Raw genomic sequence first — 27,109 nt, 5'->3', positions numbered from 1 at the left:
ACAAATAAACAAATTAATATTCTGAAAAGTACTGAGGCAATTCAGTCACTGATAGTAGCTAATGATACGATTTGTGTTCCAAATGTTTTGATTAAAAAAAAGTATTAGTGGGTGTATTCATAGGATTCACGAACCTGTTGCCTTGTACAAAATTACAATAACAAGTGATATAGCAAACAGAGAGATAGTAGGAACTGCCGATGCTGGAGTATCTGAGATAACAAGGTGTAGACAAGGTGTAGAACACAGCAGGCCAAGCTGCATCAGAGGAGCAGGAAAGCTGACGTTTCAGGTCTGGACCCTTCTTCAGAAATGGGGGAGGGGAAGGGGATTCTGAAATAAATAGAGAGAGAGGGGGAGGCAGATGGAAGGTGGATAAAGGAGCAGCTAGGTGGAGAGGAGACGGCAGGTCAAGGAGGCGGCGATGGAGCCAGTAAAGGTGAGTGTAGGTGGGGAGTTAGGATGGGGTTTGGTCAGTCAAGGGAAGACGGACAGGTCAAGGAGGTGGGAATGAGGCTGGTAGGTAGGAGGTGGGGTTGGGGCTTGAAGTGAGAGGAGCGGATAGTTGGGAGAAAAGACGGACAGGTCAAGGAGGCGGGGGTGAGCTGGGCTGGTTTTGGGATGAGGTCAGGGTTGGGGACGAGCTGGGCTGGTTTTGGGATGAGGTCGGGGGTGGGGAGATTTTGAAGCTTGTGAAGTCCACATTGAGACCTTTGGACTGCAGGGTTCCCAAGGGTAAATATGAGGTGCTGTTCCTGCAACCTTCGGGTGGCATCGTTGTGGCACTGGAGGAGGCCCAGGAGGGACATGTCGTCCAAGGAATTGGAGGGGGAGTTGAAGTGGTTCGTGACTGGGAGGTGCAGTCATTTCTCACGAACCGAGCATAGGTGTTCCACAAAGCGGTCTCCAAGCCTCCACTTGGTTTCCCCGATGTAGAGGAGGCCATATCGGGAACAGCGGATACAATATACCACATTAGCAGGTGTGCAGGTGAACATCTGTTTAATGTGGAAGGTTTTCTTGGGGCCTGGAATGGGGGTGAGGGAGAGGTGTAGGGGCAGGTGTAGCACTTCCTGCGGTTGCAGGGAAAAGTGCCAGGGGTGGTGGGGCTAGTGGGGACTGTGGAGCAGACAAGGGAGTCACAGAGAGAGCGGTCCCTCCGGAAGGCAGATAAGGGTGGGGAGGGAAAAATGTCCTTGGTAGTGGGGTCAGATTGCAGGTGGCGGAAGTGGCAGAGGATGATGCGTTGAATCCAGAGGTTGGTGGGATGGTACGTGAGGATGAGGGGAATTCTGTTTTTGTTGTTATTGCAGGGAGGGGTTATGAGGGATGTGTTGCGGGAAACGCGAGAGATGCGGTCGAGGGCGTTTTCAAACACTGTGGAGGGGAAGTTGCTGTCCTTGAAAAATGAGGACACCTGGGATGTCCAGAAGTGGAATGCCTCATCTTGGGAGCTGATGCGGCAGAGGCGAAGGAATTGGAAATAGGGGATGGTTTTCTTGCAGGAAGGTGGGTGAGAGGAGATGTATTCTAGGTAGCTGTGGGTGTCGGTGGGCTTGAAATGGAGATCGGTTTCCAGGTGGTTGCCAGAGATGGAAACAGAGAGGTCCAGGAAGGAGAGAGAGGTATCGGAGATAGTCCACGTGAACGTAATGTTGGGGTGGAAAGTGTTAGTGAAGCGGATGAACTGTTCAAGCTCCTCATGGGAGCACAAGGCGGCACTGATACATTGATATAACGGAGGAAGAGGTGGGGTATTGGGCCAGTATAGCTTCGGAAGAGGGATTGTTCCACGTGTCCTACAAAGAGGCAGGCATAGCTTGGGCCCATGTGGGTACCCATGGCCACCCCCTTTGTCTGTAGGAAGTGGGAGGAGTTGAATGAGAAGTTGTTAAGGGTGAAGACGAGTTCCGCTAAGCGGATAAGGGTGTCAGTGGAGGGGGACCGGTCAGGCCTGCGGGACATTCCCCATCTGCATTCCCCATGCAGATGGCCTAATGGCCCTCCGCTTCTTCCTGTCCCGCATGTGAATCATTTCTGGTTTACCTATCCATGGTGTATATTTTAGATGGTGTAATGATTTGGCCAGCGTATAAGATTACATAACAATGACTGTGGTACAGCAGTTGCTTAATCATGCCAATCTTGCCAATCTCCTCAAAAATTATTGTGCCCAAACACGAGAAGATTGCAGATAATGAGCAAGTGAAGAAAAGTGGATACATGTGGAGAATCAATTTTCACATACAAAAGATTAGTCTGCTGATGATAAACATGACCTGGTGAGAACACTAAAACATTTGAATGAGTACTTGAAACATTTAAATGATAAAGTTATTAACTTCAATAGGTAGACCTTTCATTAACTCTTGATGAGCTTCAAGTATCAGAAGGCTTAATGAAACATCATAAAAACTCTGAACAGGAATCTGGAGATTGAACAGAGGAGATGTACAATCATGAAATTGTAAATCCACATTTTTAAAAGCAGCAGGAATCCAGGCAACTGAGGAATTCACAAAAGACTAATTAAAACTCCAAGAGGATCGGCAGGCTATGATTTGGAAATAGCATGTGAGACTAAAAATGTTGGAAAAAGAAATGAGAGTCAAGCCCCTGAGCAATTTGTGGATCTCACCAGCGAGAATTAAACAGCGCAATTAGAATGGGATGAGGAGAAACTAAAGATCTAAAACTATTGAAGAGTCAAATACAACAGCAATACAGTATACTTTTAGTTGAACATAGCCATCATCTTAACAACATTCTCTATATAACAAAAAGGAATTTTAATTAGGGGAAAGATGACTTGTTAGTATACATAGTATGGGCAGCATGGTGACACAGTGGTTAGCAACGCTACCTCACAGCGCCAGGGACTTGGATTCGATTCTGTCCTCGGGCGACTGTCTCTGTGGAGTTTGCACATTCTCCCCGTTTCTGTGAGGGTTTCCTCCAGGTGCTCTGGTTTCCTCCCACAGTCCAAAGATGGGCAGACTTGGTGGATTGGCCATGCTAAATTGCCCATAGTGTTTAGGGATGTGTAAATTAGGTGGGTTTAGGGGAATGTGTCTGAGTGGGATGCTTTCTGGGTTGGTGTGGACTTGTTGGGCCGAAGGGCCTGTTTCCACACTGTAGGGATTCTATAAAAAATATTTTGACATTTGTCAGAAAAAACAAGAATGCATCGTATTTGAGTTTGGAAAATGAACTTATTGACAAAAATGCACTGACAGATCAGGGAGACTGCAGCAGTTGGACTGTCGACTAAACTAAAAACATTCACTGCATAATAATAGGAAGAGTGTAAGCAAATCATAGGGAGTTGAGTGATACAGGCTATGGCAAGATGTGTGGCAGAAATGGTCGAGAAGTCCAGTGAGGCTCGCCTTGATCATTTTAATTCACAACATTTTTCTTGCTTTTCACAAGCAGCATGGTGAGTTCATGCTAGGCTGTAGCATGTTGTCAATTATGAGCGATAATTGATCTCATTTGATGGCCCAACTCTGTTATTACTGTTCAGCTTTCCTCTTAATCAATGCACCAAACAGCCAGACAAGGGATTGGAGAGTGTGGATAAGGGTGGCCATTACCACAGGAATGAAATTCAGCAAGTTTACCAGAAAAGATTACATTCTTTTTATTATTCATTCACAGGATGTCAAGAGACAACTGCATTGCTCTGGGTGTAGAGTCACATGTAGGTCAGACCAGATAAGGATGACCGATTCCCTAACGGTCATGAGTGAACGAGATGTTTATCTTTTTTGACAACAGTTTGATAGTCACCATTGGACTCTTAATTCTAAATTTTGGTATTGAATTCAAGTTCCACCATCTGCCATGGCAGGATTCAAACCTGGGTCTCCAGAACATTAGTTGGGTCTCTAGATTAATAGTCTGACAACAATACCACTAGGCCATCACCTACTCCACAAGCTTCAGTCCAGGTTCAACCAGGTGCACAGTGACCTTTTAAAGATGGTGTGGCTGCAAGGGATACCAGTATTTGGGTGTATATTTGCTGAGTGGCTAGTTTCTCTGGTAACAGCACATGGTAAGAAGGAGACTATAATATGATGTGATGGATGCCATGTGGAAACTGGCTGGATAATTAATGTAGCATGTTTGATAGTGTGAGAACAGGTTTGGCCTCACAGTAATAAACCCTCTGAATAACTTGATTCAACTCGGAAATAAATGTTAAGATTTAGCCACAGCTACTAAGTTATATAAATACTGTACTTAAATTTTGCTAATCCAAATTGCTCCATGCACTTGATTTTGTTATGTGTTAAGTTTTAGCATACTGATATTATGAATTTTTTGTCAGTACATAAATAAATGAGTTATTTATACAATAAGCTTTAAGCTTTTTGTTAGGTTTATGATGATGAGATCTTGTTGTACTGTCAAATCCACTGTAAAGAAACATTCACCATGACCAAGTTTTCTTTCTTGGGAGTTGGAAAAAGTGTGATAAAATCAAGTGGCAAGGTAGATAGCTGGAGATTGTAAAATTCAGGCAACAGGATGTTCCAATAATTGTTACATTTAATCCTGACTAATAATAAGAGCGATTCTCTCTTGAATTGTTTTGATAGGGCATCAAGAGCAATTCATGTGTCAGTGAAAAGTGGTTAAAGGTCAGTCAGAAAGTCAGTCAGAGAATAGTGGCTCCTGACAGCAAAATATGTTTCTGTTTGCACTGAGGAGCTGGAAGTTCATTATAAATCAGAAGTGCCATTTGCTGCAGCTAAGAGTTGGATTCAACAACACCCACGAGTATCATTTATTGTTCTATGCCGCTGAGAGACCAAAGTTCCAAGATATCCAGAGACAGTGCTAGCTTAGTTAACTTATAACAGAGTTGAAATTGTGATGTCAGTAGGTTCTGGGGTGCAGCCTCAAGAATCTAGCAGAGCATAATCCCAAGGAAAGAGATTGAACAACTGAGGGATGACCATCCTTTGAGGCAGTGCAAGTGAGAGTGGCTACAGAAGAAGTTCAGGTGCTAGATCTAAAGAAATAGTTTTTTTTAAAAGCTTTTTTGTAAAGGCAACTCTTTTCTGAGATTTGGTAACCCAGAGTGTCGCTAACACCTGGAAGAGTTGCTGCGAAGTCGGTGGAATCTGCCTCAACCATATTTCTCTTTTGATGTACTATGCTAGGTGTTTGACCACAGTTTGTGACCATAGTTAACCCACGGTCACTTCATGTTAGTTCCTGATGTTGGAATATAAGTTGAGTAAATTGCTAAACTTTGTAAACTTTGTTACAGTAGTTTATTTTGTTTGTTCAAAATGATAGGCTTCATCTGCTTAGTAAGTGTAGGGTTCGTTAGTTTGAGTGATTGGTTTGTAAGGCAGAATGATGCCAACAGTGTAGCCATTCCTCAATGGCCGAGGTCTCATGAGTGTACCACATTTTTGATCCTGCCCCTGAGGTGTGGTCACCCTTACGTTAAACTAAGACCAATTGTACCTCTCTAATATGAGAGTGCTGCTCCACAACTTCTACCTATGCCCCTCTGGTTACAAACTTCATACACTTTAAGCAAAAAATGTTATTGGCCCCGAATCAGATTGTAACATAAATTGCGTAATCTCCGTTGGGAAACTACCACAGGTCCCATCTTTGATTTAGTCACAGACTAAATAATAACTTCCACAAAATACAGACTAATGATCCATATGCTTCTCAAACGTTCTATTTTAATTTCAGATACATGTGGTCACATCAGCTTCCTGCAGTTAAACCTTAGCCATCGGAAGCCTGGAAGAAATTGCCTTCAACTATTTAACTGTAATATTCGCTTGCTATTGCTTAATTAACTCAATGTAAATATTCATGTTCCAACTCTGCAGTGAATAGCTTTTGCAACACTGAAAATAGCAACATTTAATTTCTGTGCAAATGTGATGGTAATTTGCATGTTGTTTTTTGCATGGAGACTTTAGCTTACATTACCTACTGTTTTGCTATAAATCTTCAAAAGTTTGGATATTAAAGGAAATGTTTGAGATTCTCAAATTCAACAATACAAAGAATAGAAAAGGATTAATTTTACTGCCCAATTTTCTGTCTAATTATACTTTATCAGGTTAGAGAATGAGTCATTTAGCTACTGTGACTAAATGGTTGGTTTGCAATGTAGAATGATGTCAATAGTGTGGGGTCAATTCCTGCACCATTGAACATACAACTGTACAGCACAGGAAAGGGCCCTTTGGCCCATGATGTTGTGCTGAACATGATACCAAATTAAACAAATTCCTTCTGCCTGCCCTTGGTCCTTAACTCTCCATCCCTTGCATGTTTGTGTGCTTTTATAAAAGTCACTTGAATGTCTCTATCATATCTGCCTCCACCACCACCTCTGGCAGTGCATTCCAGACTCCTACCACCTTCTGTGTTAAAAAAAAAAGTTTACCCCTCATTTCCTTTGCCCCAGCATATTAGCATGCTCCACACTCATCTCATGATCCTCTATATCCTTCTCCTGGGTGAATATTGATGCAAAGTGCTCATTTAGGATCTTGCCCACATCCTTTGACTCCAAGAACAAGTTTCCTGCTTTATTCTTGAGTGGCCCTACCTTCTCCCTAGTTATCCTCTTGTTTTTAAAGTATGCATAGAATGCCTTGGGATTCTCTTTAACTCTACTTGTCATTTCATGGGACCCATAATTCCCTCCTTGAGTTCTTTCCTGCTTTCTTTATATTTCTCATTGGCTTTGTTTGATTTTAGCATTGTAAACCTTACATATGTTTCTTTTCTCCTTTTGACTAAATTCACAACTTCCATTGCTATGCAAGGATCCCTTAAGATGTCATCCTTGTCCTTCCTCCTTACTAGAACATGCCAGTTCTGAACTCTCATCAGCCGGTCTTTAAACAATTCCCACATGTCAAATGTGGATGTGCCTGATAACAGCTCCTCCCAATCAACACTCCCTATCTCCTGCCTAATACTGGTGTAACTTTCCCACCCACAATTTAGGTACCTTGCCCGAAGGTCCTAACTTATCCTTGTTCATAGCTATCTTAAAACTTAAGAAGTTGCGATTACTGTTTCCAAAATGCTCTTCCACTGAAAGTTCAGTCACCTGGCCAGGTTCATTAGCCAATACAAGGTCCAGGATGGCCCCTCCTCTAGTTGGACTACCCACATTCTGTTTCAAGAAACCATCTTGGATGCACTTAACAAATTCTACCCTGTCTAAGTCTTTTGCTCTAAGGGAGTCCAAGTGATATCGGGAAAGTTAAAGTCACTCACTATGATAACTCTGTTTTATTGCATCTTTCCATAATCTGCCTACGTATTTGTTCCTCAATGTCTCTGTGGCTGTTGGGAGGCCGGTAGTATAATCCCATCAGATTGATTGCACTCATCTTATTTTTGAGCTCTACCCATATTGCCTCAGTGGATGAGCGCTCCAGTATGTCCTCTTCGAGTGCAGATGTGACATTCCCCCTGATTAGTAATGCAACTACTCAACGTTTGGATTGTAAAAGTGCAAATCAAGATAGAAATAGTGTGCCTCCTGTTCGCTCTGCTATGAGCACCCAGGTAGGTGCTAAGAAAGCAAGTAAACAGCCTTGATTTGCAATCTGGTCAAAAACATGAACTGTGTGCCTTAACTGGGTGGCATGATGGCTCAGTGGTTAGCACTGCTGCCTCACAGCCCCAGGGACCTGGGTTTGATTCCACCCTCGGGCAACTGTCTGTTTGGAGTTTGCACATTCTCTCCTTGTCTGCGTGGGTTTCCTCTGAGTGCTCTGGGTTCCTCCCACAACCAAAGGATGTGCAAGCTACGTGGATTGGCCATGATAAATTGCCCATAGTGTCCAGTGATGTGTAGATTACATGGGTTACAGGGGGATGGGACTGGATGGGATGCTCTGTGGGTTGGTGTGGACTTGTTGGGGCAAAGGGCCTGTCTCCACACTGTCGGGATTCTATGATTCAAAGTGCCCTTGCAACAGACCTTCACTGATGTGTACATCTGAAGTGCTGAATCATACCATTGGTATATTGGAGATGTACCATTTGGCATGGAGAGATTGGCATGAAGATGCCAACATTTGTGGATGTTGTGAACATGCAGTCACTGCCCATAGATTGTGCCTAAGAAATTGGAGCATTGAATCCTGTCCTTCTTCGAACCAAGTCTCTGTAATAGCCACAATGTCATAGTCTCATGTACTGATCTGAGCTCTAAACTTATCTACCTTACGTATAATAATACTCTTTGTATTGAAATAAACATGCTTACTACCATCATGTTCATTTACCTGTCTCTACGTGTCCTTCCTTTCTGATTTACTCATCCTAACATCCACCTTCCCCTCGATCCCTCCACTTGTTGACCTGCTGCTCTGGTTCACAGCCCTCTGCCACTCTAGTTTAAACCCTCCCAAGTAGCTTTAGCGAACTCCGTGCGAGGTTATTGATTCCCCTCCAGTTTAGGTGCAACCTGTCCCTCTTGTATGGGTCATCCCTGCCCCAGAAGAGGTCACAATGATCCAAGAACCTGAAACCCTGCCCCCTGCACCAGCTCCTCAACCACTCATTCATCTGTCCTTTCTTTCTATTTCTTCCCTCACTAGCAAGTGGCACTGGTATTAACTCAGAGATTACTACCCTCTAGCTCCTGTCTTTCCTTACTCTCTGTACTCACTCCACAGGAACTTATCCCTCTTTCTACCTATGCCATTGGTACTAATGTGAACAAGGGCCTCTCACTGTTCATCCTCCCCCTTAAGAATTTAGAAATAACCAGCTAAGGTTATCACGAAGGACTATCCTTCTCAACCTCACCCCTCAAATGAGGTGTGGTGATCCTCAGATTCAACCACCACCAGCTGTCTCTGTCTAATGACAGAACAACCTTATGGTCTGGTAGGACTATGACAACTTTACTTTTATCACACTTTGTTCCCTTTAAAAATAACTCAATCTTTATTATCAATACAGTTGTATGAAAGACATTACTGAACTTGGGATAAATACCAGCACATATGGAAGCTTTATAATCCCACCAGAGTTAATAACATGTGAATGGTTGAAAGATTTGCTTGAGATATATTTGTTTGACATTTCAGTAGAGGCACTGAAATAAAATTGATTAAAGCTTCTGATAAAAGAAATGAAAAAAAAAACAATTTCAGATAAATGTATTAAAGAGTTTCTATGCTCAATACATTTTCAAGGTCATAGTTTTTACTTTAATGCATTAAGCCTCACTGAGCCTAAAATCATGCTTTAGTATTTGATAAATTGTGGTATGCCATGTAAACAATAAAGGGCTTGATAAATCTGTTTGGATTTTGTTGTTATCAGAATGGTGTAGACCAGGAATATTGCCTGAAAATGTTAGTGCAGTGTTTAGTTTGCTTAAAGGTTAACACCAGAGTCTATGCAATCCTTTAGTGTCAGTCCCAAGGTAAGCGGTTTACCTTTGCTGTCTTGCTGCAAATTATTTTATGCTGTAGTGTACATAATAGATTAATATCACTAAGTCACTGTTACATATTGAATTTATTACAATAATGGTAATATGGACTATCAAATTTTAACTTTCATCATCTGATTGTTATACCTGTGACCTTTCATAGTCAAAAGTAATTTTTATTAAGGAATAAAAATTAATCTAAAAGGATTGCAATTGTCATGTGACCACAGATTGTGGCAAGCTTCATGAGGCTGATGTGGAATAAATGCAACTGTTTATACTGAGATTACCATTAAGACATCCAAAGCCAGGCACTGAGACAATATCAAGAAATTCACATTTCCTGTTTAATTCACATATATTTAATAATTTTACATAGAGGGAGATATCCCCCAATTTTTTTCTCTTCTGTGTGGACTTCTGAGGTTTATATGCGGTGGCTGTGACTTCCACAACTGGAACTAAATGCTATACTCCACATAGACAAGCTGATTGCCATGGCTAGAACATGTGCAACTTAGACAGAATGTTAACTAGGGACGAAAAGCTTATGCACCAGAAAGCTAGCTTGGAAAACAAAAAGAGACTAGACTCAGAATACGGATTGAACTCTATTTCAACAGTTGTTCATGAGCAGCAGAGCAAATAACATGGGTTCATAACAACAACCTGGAAAGCTTGTTCTCACTCACTCTACTTTCTCTCTTCATCTCAGAAAACAACATTTAGTGAAAGAACAACTTGAAAAAACAGCCATTCACTGAGAACTCAAAGGTATCTACAGATTCTACTATTGCTATATATAATTAATTAATTGTCTGTGGCCTTGAAATTAAAATCCAATAGGGCAAAGACTCCAAGGACTTTTAAACTGTGCAGCCTTATTTCACCTTGTAATGATTGTAACAAGGTCAGCCAGGTGGTTATCATAGAATGAGTTCCCTGATTAGGGCTGTTAATCTAGTCCAAATAGGGAGCCCTAGCTGTCAGATAAGAACAGGAGCATCAGACATCCTGTTTACTCTGAAAACTGGCTCAGAGGCAGCTGGTTCAGCAGCAAGGAATCTCCATGTGTAAATAAAGGGTGACTTGGTGACAGGATACCAGCCTCTGCAGAGTTATTTCAGTGGTGACGAGAGTGGGATTAATGATATAACCATGCAAAATTCAACTGGACGGCAAACATGCACTATAACTGGTTTTATCATTGGAAAATACACCAAGTGGAGCATGTGAGTTGCAGGGTATTCTGATGAAAGTGGACACCCTTGCCAGGCCACCTGAGTTTTGGGGATACCACCTGAGTCAAGACAATTACAAAGCTTCACACAGAACATATCCTGAATAGAGGAACTCCAGGTTAGCCCACAGCAAAACCCTAAAACAAAGTCAAGCCATGGCCTAAAGGTTAAATCTTTCTTCAGGATCCAGACAGGCAACCCATTGCCCGTTTGTGAACTCGAGACAGCAAAAGAATCAAATTAGACTTAATTTGAGTAAGAGAACTCATAGGCTGGTATCCAGGAAAGGGCACACCCTGGAAAGTCCACCTACATCTGGTTTGGAGCAGTTAAATTGCTTAGCAACATCAAAATCAGAACCAATCAAAATAAACTTCTGGTTTAATGGTCACCCAGTTCTAAAAGAGGTTGAGACCAGTGCTGGTGTTTCAGTGGTCACAGTGCCAAACATTAAAAATATCACTCTGGACTCTAACGCTTAAGTTTGCTCAAGACCTCGGGAGATTGATAACATATACCGGGGAACCTTTATAGATTAAGAGTACAACTTCGGTTCCGGTGTCTTTATGAAAATCAGCTGGTTCAGTTACCACTGATTGTCGTAACAGGCCCAGGCTCAATCTTGGTGGTGTGAAATCAGTTGAGAAAGATTCACCTAGCTTGGCTCCATATCTTTTGATTATGGCTGTCTGAGTTAAATCCAAATTAAATACCAGGAAGATTTTCAGAAGGGCTAGAGGCTGTCAAAGGAGCAACATGCCTTACATGTTGACCAGGAAGCAATTCCACGAATTGCAAGGCCTGCCTTTTGCCAGGTAAAAGTAGAGGCAGACATCAGAAGGCTGGAAAGCAAAACAATCATCAAACCAGTTCGGTTTGTGGAATGGGCAGCACTGCTTATACCGATTCTGAAGTTCAATGGGTCGGATCGCCTTTGTGGGGATTTTAAACAAACAGTTAACTGCTTTTCACAGCTGCATAGATACCCAATCCCTGACATAGAGAATTCATATGCAAAGCTGGCAGGGGGGCTGTCCTTCACAAAGCTGGACGTGAGCCATGAGTACTTGCAATTGCAGCTAGCTGAGTTTTCCCAGAGGTATACTGCAATTAATACCCATAAGATTTTGTACCAATGTACGAAACTGCCATATAGGATATTTTTAAGCAGATGATAGTATACATTTAACAAGGTGGCTAGGTTGCTATTTATCTGTATGACTTGCTAATAACAAGGAGAACCAATAAGGAGAACTTAGAGAACTTGGACGTTAGTCTTTTGATGTTTCTCCCAGGCAGGTGTATGCCTTAAAAAGGAAAAATGTGGTTTCCAGGCACCCAAGTGACCTACATGTGCTACAGAGTTGACAAGACCAATTTACATCCATTGGAAGATAAAGTGAGTGTGATCAAAGGTGTCCCGACTCCCACATCTATACCAGAGCTTAGGTCTTTCCTTGGGCCGGTGAATTATTACGGAAAATTCATACATAACCTGGCCTCCATCCTGGCACCTTTGCATCAGCTCTTTAATAAGTATCAGCCTGGGAAATGGTCATGTAGGTAAGCCAGGGCTTCTGGGAAATGAAGAAACAGCTGTCATCCTCTAAGGTGTTGGCACGCTATGACTCCCAAGTAAGGTCTGGTATTGACATATGATGCTGCCTGTAAGACATCAAGGTAATATTAGCTCATAGGTGGCCCAATGGAGAGGAATACCCGATAGAATATGCATCCAGGACCTGGGGCTAATGCAAAGCATAAATACAGCCAGATAGAGAGGAAGGTTTGGCGGTCGTATTTAGAGTCAGGAATTCTGCCAATGCCATTACAGTCATAAACTTGTAATAATAGCAGGCCACAAACCCTGTAGGTCTACTTAAAGAGAACAAGGCAGTGCCGTCCATAGCTTCCAGCTGAATTGAGCAGTGGCCTCTAATACTAAGTGTGTATAGTTATAAGTTGGAACACTGTCTGGAGGCCAAGTAGCAAATGCGGATGGATTGAGCCACCTCCTGCTAGCTGATACACCAACAGTGATACTACCACTAGAAAAGTCTGCAATGGTTTTAAATTTTCTAGGCACATTTTTAGTCATAGCTGACAATATCAGACTTAGAACACCGAAAGATCCAGCCCTGATAAAATTGAAACAGCTGGCGGTGATGGGGGAAAACAAAGGTCCATCACAACCAGAATTGAAACCTGGCCAGAGAGGCCTATCACAGGTGGGGACAGCATGTTATTATGGGAAACAAGAGTGATTGTTCCAAGCAAATATTGTTGCCAGATACTGGCTGAACTCCTCCAGGATCATCAATGAAGATGTTAACAAAACGTTATATCTGGTGGCTGGATTGGATATAGACATAGCCATGTCAGTGGGGCAGTGCCCAGAATGCCAACAAGGACAAATATTACTGCCAGCAGCTCTCCCACATTTCTGGGAATAGCCAGGTAAACCCTGGACTCAGTTACATGACGTCTATGCATGTCCTTTCGTGGGCTCAATATCCTTAGTCATTATGGATGCCCACTCTAAGTGGTTGGACATACATAGAGTTCATTTGTCAAACTTGGGGACAACGATCGAAAAATCTGCTCATCTTTTGCAATACACAGATTCCTGGAAGTGTCGGTCACAGATAAGAGGCCATGGTTTACCAGCTGGGAATTTGAGTATTTCATAAAGTTGAATGGTATTCGACATATAAGGACAGCTCCATACCATTCATCATCAAATGGTCTGGCAAAAGAGGACTCCAAATTTTGAAGGCAAGTTTTAAGAAACAGCCTGTAGCTTGACTAGATACCAAATTTTCCCAGTTCCTACTTGACTATAGGACCACACCGCATGCAACTATAGGGATAGCTTCAGCAATGTTGCTAAAGGAGATAAGACTCTGCACCAGGTTAAATCTGATCTTTCCAGACCTGGGGGTGATAGTGAAATGGCATTAGGAATGCCAATGGCAGACACAAGACTCCGCTACGCAAGAGAGAGACAGTTTACTTCTGAGGATGAAGTTTGGTGTAGGAAACATAGGAATGGCCCTGCATCAGTATACAGCATGGTCAATGCAACAGTACATAGAAATATGTGAAAGCTGCAAACTCTCAAATGGTGCAGGAGAAAAATGTGCCCAGTTCATCAACAACCTTTCCAACTGTTCCGGAACCCATGGTCTCTCCCTCTCCATCAAGCGTTGAACATACGTCAGAATCTGAAGTGAATATGCCTGAAGAAGAGAATGAATTTCTTCTGAGATGCTCCGAGTGCATGAGGCAAGCTACTTTGCATGACACACCACCTGTGTAGAAGCAGAGTTGTTGGAACTTGACCCCATACTTAAACATCCCAGGAGAAGCTACAAATAAAAGGACCAGTTTATGTCTTTGAATGTGGAGGTGGAGGGATGTAATGAATGTAATGAGGTCAGCTAGGTGGGCCTCATAGAATATGAGTTGTCTGATTGGACTGATTATCAGGGAGCCCTGGCTGAAAGATAAGAACAGGAGTGTCAGACATCCCATTCACTCTGACAGCTGGCTCTGAGGGAGCTGGATCAGTGTCAAGGTCTCCCCGTGTGTAAATAAATGGTGACTTGCTGAGTGAATACTGGCCCCTGTGGAGTTATTTCACACCTGTCTGTAGCACTTTCTCTTCCTTTAAACTTACTATTTATGTGTGTGTTTGATGTTGTCATTTATTTTTGTTTCTCTCAGTTAGTAGATAGTAACATTTCTCTTTCTATCACTTAAATAAACCTTGGTAATTGGCTCCCTCATTTTCTAGTGACTTATATTTTAGTCGACATGTGACAGTCGTGTGCAAAAATGCATATTTGTTTAACTGAGCAAGAGGGGATTGTATAGAAGATAGCCTATTTCCCTCTTCACCTAGTCCTAACAAATTTGGGGGTTCAGAATTGAAGATAGTTCCCACAGACAGTAAAAGAATTGGAGTGGAGGCAAAGAAAGTGTTCCTTCAAAGCAGTTAAACATAACACCAAAAACAGGTTTACTTGAGTCCCTAAGATATAAAAGTGCCAAGGTGTCCACATTTGATGTCAATGCTTTCATAGAACAGGATGAAATAATTCATGAAAACTAAGAGGCTTGTCTTTGGAAAAATGAAAAGGAGTAGTTCGTTGCTTAGAAATGGATTTCTGCCTGAAAACCATAAAAACGGAGTGCAGAAAACGTGGCAAAACACCTAGAGGTAGAGCCTGAGGATTGTGAAACAGATTAATTACAATTGGAGCAGCTCAGATGACAACAGGAATTTGAGGAAAGGAAAGAAAAGACACAGGAGAGGGTAAATGGGAAACAGAGACAATGAGAATGAAAATAAGAAAGGTAGATAGACACGAAATAAAAGAAGATAATTCCAAGAAAAGGAAAGAGAAAGGGAATTTAAATTGAAGCTGCTTGAGTTGAGGAGAACAAAGGTACCTGTGGTAAGGGACCCATGCCTAACTCAAAACAGTTGTTGTGTTCAAGTTTATCCATTTAATCCCAAACTTTGACGAGGAAGAGTGGACACATTCTTTATTTCTTTTGAAAGGTTAGCACAGCAGTTAAAATGAACAGTACAACAATGGACAATGTCATTGCAGGGCAAACTGACAGGGAAAGCTCAGAGACAGCAAGAACTGCTGATGCTGGAGTCAGAGATAGTACAGTGTGGAGCTGGAGGAGCACAGCAGGCCAAACAGTGTCAGAGGAGCAGGAAAGCTGATGTTTCAGTTTGGGACCCTTCTTCAGAAATGTGGAGTGGGAAAGGAGCTCTGAAATAAATAGAGAGAGGAGGGATGGGGCTGGGGAAGGTAGGTGGGATAGTGATAGGTGAATGCAGGTAGGGAGCGGTGGGGATTGGTCAGTGGGATGGGACGGGTGGATAGATGGGAGAGAAGATGGACAGGTTGTGTCAGGTAAAGGAGGCAAGGATGGGAGAGAGGATTGGGCATGGGATGAGGCCGAGGGTGAGGAGATCTTAAAGCTAGTGAATTCCATTATTTAGGCCATCTCACACATCAATGAATTCCGTTCACATTTAGATGTCGAACACTTTTTCTGCTGCCTCTGCCTCCACGCCTATTTCTTTAACCTTGAGTTGAACCCACCCTCTACAGACCCCTTCTTCCGCCTCCGCCTGGACACCATTCCATGGCTTCCTACCCTCCATTGACCTCTTCATCTCCAACTGCCATCATGACCTCGATTGCCTCAACCTCTCCACCCCTCTCGCTCACTCTAACCTCTACCCCACGGAATGTTCAGCCCTCCTCTCCCTCCGCTCCAACCCTAACCTCACTATAAAACCTGCGGATAAGGGAGGTGCCTTTAAATAACCAAGATCTGGTGCCAACTCTCTGACATCTCTTCCTACACCCCCTCAATCATGACACCACCCCTGACCACCAAACCATCATCTCTCAAACCATTCATAACCTTGTCATCTCAGGTGACCTCCCATCCACAGCGTGCAAACTCATCATTCCCCAAGCCCGCACCGCCCGTTTCTATCTCCTTCCCAAAATCCATAAACCCGACTGCCCTGGCTGACCCATTGTCTCTGCCTGTTCCTGCCCCACCGAACTTATCTCCACTTACCTTGACTCTCTTTTTTCCCCCCAGTTCAGAAACTCCCCACCTATGTCCGGGACACCACCCATACCCTCTACCTCCTCCAAGACTTCCAATTCCCTGGACCCCAACACCTCATCTTCACTATGGGCTTCTAGTCCCTGTAGACTTGTATCCCCAATGCAGATGGCTTAAAAGCCCTCTGCTTCTTCCTCTCCCACAGGCCCAACCAGTCCCCCTTGACCGACATCCTCACCTGCTCAACCAAACTCATCCTTACCCTTAACAACTTCTTCTTCAACTCCTCCTAATTCCTTAAGACTAATGGGTGGCCATGGGTACCCACATGGGCCCAAGCTATGCCTGCCTCTTTGTAGGATATGTTGAACAGTCCCTCTTCCGCAGCTACATTGGCACTATCCCCCACCTCTTCCTCTGCTACATTGATGAATGTATTGGCACAGCCTTGTGCTCCCATGAGGAGTTTGAACAGTTCATCAACTTTACTAAAACGTTTCACCCCAGCCTCAAATTCACCTGGACCATCTCCAATACCTCCGTCTCTTTCCTGGACCTCTGTCTCCATCTCTGGTGACCACCTTGAAACTGATATCTATTTCAAGCCCAACAACTCCCACAGATACCTGGACTACACCTTCTCTCACCCACCTTCCTGCAAGAATGCGATCCCCTCCTCCCAATTCCTCCACCTCCACTGCATCTGCTCTCAAGATGGGGCATTCCTCTCCTGCACATCCCAGATGTCTCCTATTTCAAGGACCGTGACTTACTCCCTCTGGTGATTGAAAATACCCTCAACCTCATCTCTTGCGTTTCCCACACCTCTGTCTTCACATCCCCTCACCCCAACAAAAATAAAGACAGAACCCCCCTTGTCCTCACATATCACCCCACCAACCTCTGCATCCAACGTATTATTCTCCACTACTTCTGACACCTACAATCCGACTCCACAATAAAAGGATATTTCCCTCCCTACCTCTATCTGTCTTTTCTAGGGACCGCGCTCTCCGCGACTCCCTCATCCGCTCCACACTCCCCACTAACCTCACCACCCCGGCACCTTTCCCTGCAACTGCAGGAAGTGCTACACCTGCCCCTACACCTCCACCCCCCCTCCATTCAAGGTGCAAAATAAACCTTTCACATTAGACAAGGGTTCACCTATACATGCGTCAACTTGGTCGACTGTATGTGCTGCTCTCGACATGGCCTCTTCTATATCGATGAGACCAAGCGTAGACTCAGAGACCGCTTTGTAGAGCATCTGCACTTGGTACTCAACGAACGACAACACCTTCCGGTTGCCAACCATTTTAACTCCCTTTCCCACTCCCTAGGTGACATGTCTATCCTGGGCCTTCTCCAGTGTTATAATGACATCATCTGCAAACTGAAGGAGCAGCACCTCATATTCCGCCTCGGGAGCCTACAGCCTGATGGCCTAAATATGGAATTCACCAGTTTTAAGATCTCCCCACACCCAGCCTCATCCCATGTACAACCCTCTCTCTCAGCCCTACCTCCTTGACCTTACACAACCTGTCCATCTTCTCTCCCATCTAACCACCCTTCCCATCCCACTGATCAATTCCCACCACTCCCTACTTGTACTCACGTATCACCATCTCACCTACCTTCCCCAGCCTCACCACTCCTCTCTGTATTTATTTCAGAGCTCCCTTCCCCCTTCCCATTTTTGAAGAAGGGTCCCGAACCAAAACAGCAACTTTCCTGCTTCTCTGATGCTGCCTAGCCTATTGTGATTCTCCAGCTCCATACCGTGTTATCTCTGACAGGGAAAGCTCACCTGATTTACTCCTCTTTCCTGAGGAGTGTGCCACTGTCTATGAGGTAGCAAAGGTGTTAGTACTGAACTTTGAGTTAAATTTTCTCATTTTTTGGGTGTGGGAAACTTGCGTGGTTTTAAAGGAGTTTCACACAGGAAGGTCAGCCATGACCCATGGTGACTTTTCTGTTCATCAGCTCATTGATTATGCCAAGGATGACTTTAGTGGCAGGTTAATACAATAATACAGTGGGAGCAGCAGATTTGTTCACTTATGCTGGGACTTTGCAACGTTCACACCAATGATGCCATATTTACAACCAGCTCTATATTGCAGCAAACAAGGAAATGCCACAGTGTGGTGCACAATCATTATCACTGGTGACATGGACAGAAAGAAGTGCTCGCACCTCGCTTTTCAGGCAGAAACCTAGGGATTGATGGTGGAGAGGATGGCTATCCTCTAACTTACAGACTGGCAAAGAAGGCCACATCACCAGAATCAGCCATTTCTCGAACAAAACCAAATCCCCAGCAGTGTGGTCAATTGTCTACAGCCAACAAGGGTGTCATCATGTTCTCACTGCTATCTTCCATTCACTTTAACGCTGCCACCTATTATGGACTAAACCAAACCCCCTCAAAATATATTCAGAAGATAGTCTAGACCCTATTTTTTTCTTATTTTAGAGATAAGTGTAAGGGATTGCATTACAGATGCAATTCAATTGGTTAAACTACTCGACATTCAGCAAAACATACTTTATTCATACATGATAGTTAAAATACAACAAAAGAAAGAAGAAATTGGAGTACATTAATTCTACTGGAAAACTTAACAGAATAATAGATTATTTTATGACTAAACAGTAAATGTTCCAGTATAGTAACATCCCATAAACACACACTTGCCAAAGCCAACTTCAGAAAACAAATTATCTCACATGCAATTCTAGCAGCAGTAGGAAAAACATCAAGAAAAACTCTGAGATAGAGTAGCAGGGACAGATGTATTGTAGCTTCCACCCAGCAACAACTACTTGTGAAAACTAAAAACTAAAAACTAAAAATCCCGGTTCTGTGGGAGCTTGACCTCACCCATTTAGGTTGCTTCTACTGTTTCAGCTTGTGAAAAACCCCCAGGACTCACAAACAGTTTACTCTCATGGCACTGAGTAGACTCCTCGCACCTCTACTTTAAAACCTCTCTTTCAAAAAAAGTTCAAAATATACCTTTTAAAGCGATAGCATCATCACACACTACACAGAAAGATCACCAAGGGTAGTGGTTTATGACTCTTATTATGCACGGTGGCTAAGCGGTTACCACTGCTGCCTCACAGCGCCAGGTACCCAGGTTCAATTCCACCCTGAAGTGACTGTCTGTATGGAGGTTGCATGTTCTCCCCATGTCTGCATGGGTTTCCTCCTGGTGCTCCGGTTTCCTCCCACACTGTAGGGATTCTATGCTTCTATGATTGTATGCAGCAAGTTCACTCAACACTCATCCATCTCATCCTGCCAAACTGCAAACCAATTAAGGCCATAAGATGTAGGTGCAGAAGTAGGCCATTCAGTCCATTGAATCTGCTCCACCATTTAATGGGATCTTGCCTTTCTCCCATAACACTTGATTCCGCTACCTGTTAAAAATCTGTCTATCTCAGCAATGAATATACTTAAGGACACAAACTCTATGGCCCTTCCCAGATTCCCTAAATACATTGCCTTCTGAGAGAAGAAATTCCTCCTCATCTCTGTCTGAAATAGTGACCTTACTCTTAGATTATGGCCCTAGACTCTCCTATAAGAGGAAATAATCTCTCAACACCAATTCTGTGTAATTCCCTAAGACTCTTGTATAATTCAATAAAGTTCCTCTTATTTTTCTAAACTCCAATGAGTACAGGCCCAAACTACTAAATCTCTCCTCATAAAATAATCCTTATAAACCAGGGATCGATCTGATGAACCTTCTCTGACTTCCTCTAGTGTCAATGTATCTTTTCTTAGATAAGGGGACCGAAAAGAGTGTTCTAGTTGTGTTCTAATTAGTGTCATTATACTTTTAGCAAGACTTTCGGGGAGGCAATGGCCCAGTGGCTTTATCACTGGACTATTAATCCAGAGACCCAGATAAAATTCTGGGGACCTGGGTTCAAATCCCACCATGGCAGTTGGTGGAATTTGAATTCAATAAAATATCTGGAATTAAAAATCTAATGGTGACCATGAATCCATTGTCGATTATCAGAAAAACCCATCTGGTTCGCTAATGTCCTTTAGAGAAGGAAACTGCCATCCTTACCTGGTCTGGCCTACATGTGACTCCAGACGCACAGCAACGTTATTGACTCAGAACTGCCCTCCGGGTAATTAGCAATGGGCAATAAATGCTGCCTAGCCAGCGACACCCTCATCCCATTAATGAATAAAGAGGAAAAAAAACAACTTTTTATAAAATATTTATTTTGAAATAAAGGCCACAGTCTATTTGCCTTCCTTATGAATTGAAAATTGTGAATGCTAGCATCTTGTGTTTTATGCATTAGGACTCCTAAATTCCTTTGTGCTACTGGTTTCTGCACCCTTTCTCAGTTTAAATAATAGTTAGGTCCTCTGTTCTTCCTGCCAAAGTGTATAACCTCACAACATTTTCCCACACTTTCTTCCATCTGGCAAGTTCTTGCCACTCATTTAAACTGAGTGGATGCTGAAATTTCTATTTCCAGCCAACCCAGAAAACTTAATTGTGCTGAGTTGCGCTGCTCACCCATTATCAGCAATGTTAACTTATTTTTAAGATACTCAAGCTTCTACACCCCTTGCCCAACTGAAGGCCTCTTATTGTCTTAAAACTGGAGGGACCAGTAAATCATGAGATTTGAGGTATTTCAAGAAGAGTCACTTGAATTAAACAGGATGGAGTACACACCAACAGTATCAGAAATGTTCAGAGTCAGGGCCAGAGTTAGGCCAATAGTATTTTTTTAAAAATGGCAAAACTGATAGGCCGGAGCCAGAAATCTGGTTAACAGAAAGCTTGCGCTAACGAATTGGCCAGCAGAAAGTTAAGGTGAAGGCTCATATTATCAAAGGAGTTTACGGGAGTTCGGCTGGAGTTGAATAACCACCTGATGGCAGCAGTGTTCCAGAGAAAATGGAGGAGATTTGGAGAAAAACCTATTTCCAAAACAAAACAAAGGAAAATGGGAAGGAAACATATCCCACAGTAGAAACCATTGGTATAGGAACCTAGGAGTGTAGCAGTGAATTATAACTTGAGTTACCGACTGGGATTCAAAAGAACTGAACAAGGTTTCAAAGCTAAACCAACCCAGTTGGATTGAATACTAAATATGAATAGTAAAAATGAGTTCTGAGGAAAGGTCACTGGACTCGAAATGTTACATCTGATTTTTTCTTCACGGATACTGCCAGGCCTGCTAAGCTTTTCCAGAAACTTCAGTTTTTGTTCCAGTTGGATTGATGTATTGTTAAATGCGAGGAAGGTGCAGGATGCAGGCCTAGACATCATATAGGATGAAAACGTCAGATTACAGTCCACTACCTCCTAGAAATCAAATTTATAAATGCATCTGGAGCTGGTATAGAATTCTAGAACTGGGCAGTAAAGGGTTAAAGATCATAGAGTCCCTAAAGTGTGGAAACAGGCCCTTCAGCCCAACAAGTCCACACCGAAAATTTGGAAAGACGGCACAATCTAAGAAACACATGCTGTTGCTTATCCCAAGGGGAACAGTTTTGACCCAAGGTTAGAATGAAGACATTAAATGTAGAATGTCAGCGTTCTTGTTGTTCCAATCCTGTACTTCTTTTCATTTTGACCTTGTAATGGAACATACAACATAGACTAAAAGGAAAAATATTATTTTCATGGTGGGGAGAAATTACCATAATGATAAATATGAATCATTAAATTTTAACTTCTATCATCTGACTTGTACCTGAGACATTTCATGAACTTTTTTAGAGGAGTTAAGATGATAGATCATAGAATCCCTACAGTGTGGAAACAGGGCCTTCTGCCCAACAAGTCCACACCGCCCCTCAGAGCATCCCACCCAGACCCATCCCTCATAACCCACCTAATCTACACATTCCTGAATGCTATGGGTGATTTAGTATGGCCAATCCACCTAGCCTGCACATCTTTGGACTGTGGGAAGAAACTACAGAACCTGGAGGAAACCCACACAGACATGGGGAGAATATGCAAGCGCCACACAGGCAGTCACCCAACGGTGGAATCGAACCCAGGTCCCTGGTGCTGTGAGGCAGCAGTGCTAACCACTGAGCCACTGTGCCACGCAAGATGGCTGCAGTAGTCACTTGACCACAGATTGTGGCAATCTTTGGGAGAAACATATGGAGTAAACAAAGCCATCTGCATGGTGATCACCATTTTATCTATAGATATAAAAGGGACCTAAGAAGGAACATTTTCACACAGAGGGTGATGCGCCTATGGAATGAGCTGCCAGGGGAAGTGGTGGAGGCTGGTACGATTGCAGCATTTAAAAGGCATCTGGATAGGTATATGAATGGGAAGGGTTTAGAAGGGCATGAGCCAAATGCTGGCATTTATATAGGATAGCTGGTTGGCATGGACAAGTTAGACCAAAGGGTCTGTTTTCGTGCTGCATATCTCCATGATTCTAAGCATGATTCTGTTGTAGAGTCACTAATGTTAAGAAATTTACATTTCTTATTTAATTCACACCTGTTGAAAGTCTTGCCTGCCAGTTGGCTAGCTTGGAAAAATAATGGAGCTAGACTCTAGAACACACACTGAATTATATTTCAACAGAAATGTCTCAGCAGTAGCGCAGAGAGAGCAACATGGATTCACAGCAGCATAATGTGGAATGTTTACTATCCTTTGCTTGGAAAACAGTGTCAAATGAAAATGCAACTTGAATTCAAAGATACTTACAGATGTTGCTACTATTATGGATACATAGATACAATCAACAATTAATTAACTGTGGCCTCTGGTTCAAACTCCTCAAAGACTCTAAGGACGTTTAAGCCATGTAACTTTATTTCCACTGTCTTTAGCACACTTTGTTTAAAGACTTATAGATGCGTTTGTGTATGTATTTAATGTCACATTTTACTTTTCTTCTCTGTGGGTTAGTAGATAATACAACTCTTCACTCAACACAAGTTTTTTAATTGTCTCCATCATTCTCTGGGAAACTACATTTTAATTGAAGCATGATATCTGTGGGCAGAAATGAAATATAAACACTTGCAGTAATCTTTGCAAGAGGGTAAAAAAAGGGGGTGCCAATTCCCCCTTCTCACTGGATCATAACAAACAGTTTTCTATTTTAAAAGCTGTAAGCACAATTATTAGCAAAGACATAAAAGGAATTAAAATAGTGTAGTAAATAGAGTAGTAACATTAGTCACAGCTGGCATCAAAGAGGCCTAGCTTGGATATTAGATATTTGTGACTGCAAAATGCCAAAACAGGAGTTGGCATCTAACAATTTTCCTGCTTAATTTCAGAACAGGCATCATTTGCAATCAGGCTATTCACATCCCGATCCTCCTCCTTATATCTGACTTTGTTTTGTTAAATGTGGTTCATTGTTTTACAAGTGGTTGTATGCATTCCAAAAATCTAATTAACTGTAATACAGCCTATAGTTTTAAAATCTTCGATGGAATTAATTGAATGTGTGGTATATTATCCTACCAGTCTTGAACATTATTTAATGAAGGGCTTGATATGAATAGAACCTCATGAGGGGAAATTTAACTTGGAAGAATGCTGTGGCTTGGAGGTAAGATTGGGGTGGGAAGTAAGGGTTGGTGAACGCACTGATGAATCTAGCAAAAAATCCAGCGTGCCTGGCTTCCGTAGTAAAGTGGAGCAAATAGAGCTCTGTATGTCTGTGTGAATTTGGAGAGGCAATTGTCTATTAATGTACTTTAATCTGGCAAGTGAATTAATATTTCAATCAACTTGTAATTTTAACTGTGCACCTAGGGTTTTCCCAGACTTCTTGAAAGTCACCAGTGAAAATAAGCTGAGAACAACTGAATCAAACACACAAAAAAAACTGAAATATATACTCAATATTCAGAACTGCTTTCTCACTTACAATGGAAAAAAGGTTTCTTGCAGTAGTTTTGTCAATCTCCCAATAGAGTTTCTTGATCACAACATGATGGAAAATGTTATGCTCAGTTCTGAAGAAAGTTCACTGGATCTGACACTTTACCTCTACTTTCTGTACACAGATGCTGCTGAGTTTTTCCAGCAATTTCTGTTTCTGTTGTTGTTATGGATGATGCAATGGCTGCCTGAAGTTGATCCTCAAATGAGGACCTGTATAACTACTAAGAACGACAGCATCAGCCTGCTGCTCAGAGATCTGCAGCTACAAAGGAAAGAGGCTAAGATTTTAGACAGAAGATGCAGAGAGTAAAAAAAAGCTGAAAGTAACAAAGCTGAGTGGCATGCACTTTGGGAGAGGAACAACTGAGAGAAGAGAGACAGTAGAGTATAGAGTGGAGCAACAGAGAGAAGAGAGATAGAGGGAAGTAGAGAGGACAGAGGCAGAGAGGTGAGAAGTGAGTGGATGCAGGGCGAAAGGGAACAAACAAAAAGCAGGCCTATTACTTAACATAGAGTCTTCTGATTTGATCAATGGTCAGGGATAGGAGGCGTTACTGTATGGGGAGCAGGTCAAGGAACCAATAGACCAGGAGTGCAGGGCATAGATCACGCTTGACAAAGTAAGTTTCAGGCTCAGCTTGGCAATCACGGGGCCCCCCAAAAGATCCACATCCCTTTCTTTCAGGCACACTCTGGGCAGCCCATCGTTACTGAATCTCAACTAGCCATGCAGTAGACATATAGCAAAGTTCACAGAATACTTAATGCCATTGTTCTATATTACTGTTTATGCTCCTTTATGAAGCTTTCATCATTAATTTAAAATGGAGTAATTCCTGTGTAAAAATATGGAGCATGATCATATTTAGCATGTGTACATGGCCACTATTAATCAAAATTTCTATCCTCATTGTTATCCAAAATTACTCAATGTTGTAAGCATTAATTTGCAAGAGGAAGTATTATTCAATATTTTAATGGGATTTATTCATATTCTATGTATCTCCTTGTGTTAATCTATGTATGTTTTATCCTTTTTTTGATGCCTAACTGCCTCCGATTCCTATCGGAATTGAAGAGATACATACAAAGGTTAATGTATAAATTGGTGAGGAAGAATAGAGGAAGAAACTGTTCTGGGTTTAGGTTATCTTAAATTTAGGATTTGAACTGTCAATGAGGTACATTATTATCTGCTAAGAGTCAGCATCCACTCTGAAAACATTACAATTTACATGTCTTTCCGGAGAGAGGAGGGTAACTTCTTCAAGGTAGGCATCCTTAGAAGAGGCTCCGCAGTGGGGTTATAACTCACCGTGGCCTCCTCTACGTCAGGGAGACCAAGTGGAGGCTTGGAGACCGCTTTGTAGAGCACCTATGCTCGGTTCGCGACAAATGACAATGCCTCCCAATCATGAACCACTTCAACTCCCCCTCCCACTCCCTGGACGACATGTTCATCCTGGGCCTCCTCCAGTGTCACAACAATGCCACCTGGAAACTGGAGGAACAGCATCTCATATTCCTCCTTGGAAGCCTACAACCCAATGGTCTCAATGTGGACTTTACTAGCTTCAAAATCTCCCCACCCCCAACCTCATCTCAAGACCAGGCCCTCCTCTCATCCCCACCTCATTGACCTGTCCATCTTCTCTCCCACCTATACGGTCCACAATTTACCTGCTATCACCGCCACCCCGCCCCACCTCTCTATTTATTTCAGAGCCTCCTTCCCCTCCCCCATTTCTGAAGAATTGTCCCAACCCGAAACGTCATTTTTCTTGCTCCTCTGATGCTGCCTGGCCTGCTGTGTTCCTCCAGCTCCACACTGCGTTATTTCAATTTACATGTTATATTTGCCAGATCTTGAAAGCTATTTTTGAATAAATTCAAAGGATGGAAGTTTATAGGGACCTAAACAACATAGGCAATGGGCAAGAATATCTGGCAGAATCATGTGCAAAATCTAGCAAAATCCATCTTGACATCAAGATCAATGTGTTGCAACTTTTAGGCTTTTGCTGAATGGCAAGGCTGATTTCTCACAAGGCAGCAGAGAGTTGCCAATTATTGGGGATTATTGATTCTTAAATTCCTTATTAATAGCACATCTTGCCTATTTAATTCTCAATTTCCTATCATAACAAATGTGTCAAAAAGCTGGACATCCGGAATTCTCAATGTAGAGATCGCAGCGGACATCTGGTACTTCAGCTCAACTCTCGTTGTGAGGAACTTCCATCATGCTCAGCACCAAACAGCATGATCCACGGATATCAGCTGCTTGAACTCCTCATCAGTGGACATAGCCATCTGACATTTGCCAAACCCTCATGGTCCTCATGCAACCTTAATGATCAATTTGCAGGATGCTTAGGAGGCTCAGATCCACGTTGCAGGGATGCACAAGAGACTGTCAAAGAAAGCTGCAGGAGCGATAATTTGCATGAAGGACAGGAATCCAACTCATGGATTGTGCCAGTCTGCATCGCAGGGTTGCTTACTTGGTTTCTTGCTGCTTGGTCACCTAACACTTATTTGCAAGCTTGCAGCATCCATGCTTTGCCTTGCTGTGCTGTGACTGTTAGTACATTGGTGCTTCAGCCAGAGCCTAAAGGCTTTCAGTGCTGTTCTACTGAGGTGCTGTTTGTGCAGACACACAGACAGGCTGCTTGTCAGTAGTCTGGGGTGGAGGGAGAATCACCTTGTTGTATGGCATAGTGCAGCAAACACACTGTGATTATTCAACCAAATAACTACGTTAGAAAGTGGGTGTGAACTAAGTCTAAATCTTGCCAAGGGAGGGACAGCTATTGGTTAGCTGGTACTATTACTATCATTCACGTGCACAGTCT

The sequence above is a fragment of the Rhincodon typus genome, chromosome 12, assembly GCF_021869965.1.
Source record: "Rhincodon typus isolate 14 chromosome 12, sRhiTyp1.1, whole genome shotgun sequence".
NCBI lineage: Eukaryota > Metazoa > Chordata > Chondrichthyes > Orectolobiformes > Rhincodontidae > Rhincodon > Rhincodon typus.
This window is presented reverse-complemented; position numbering follows the sequence as displayed.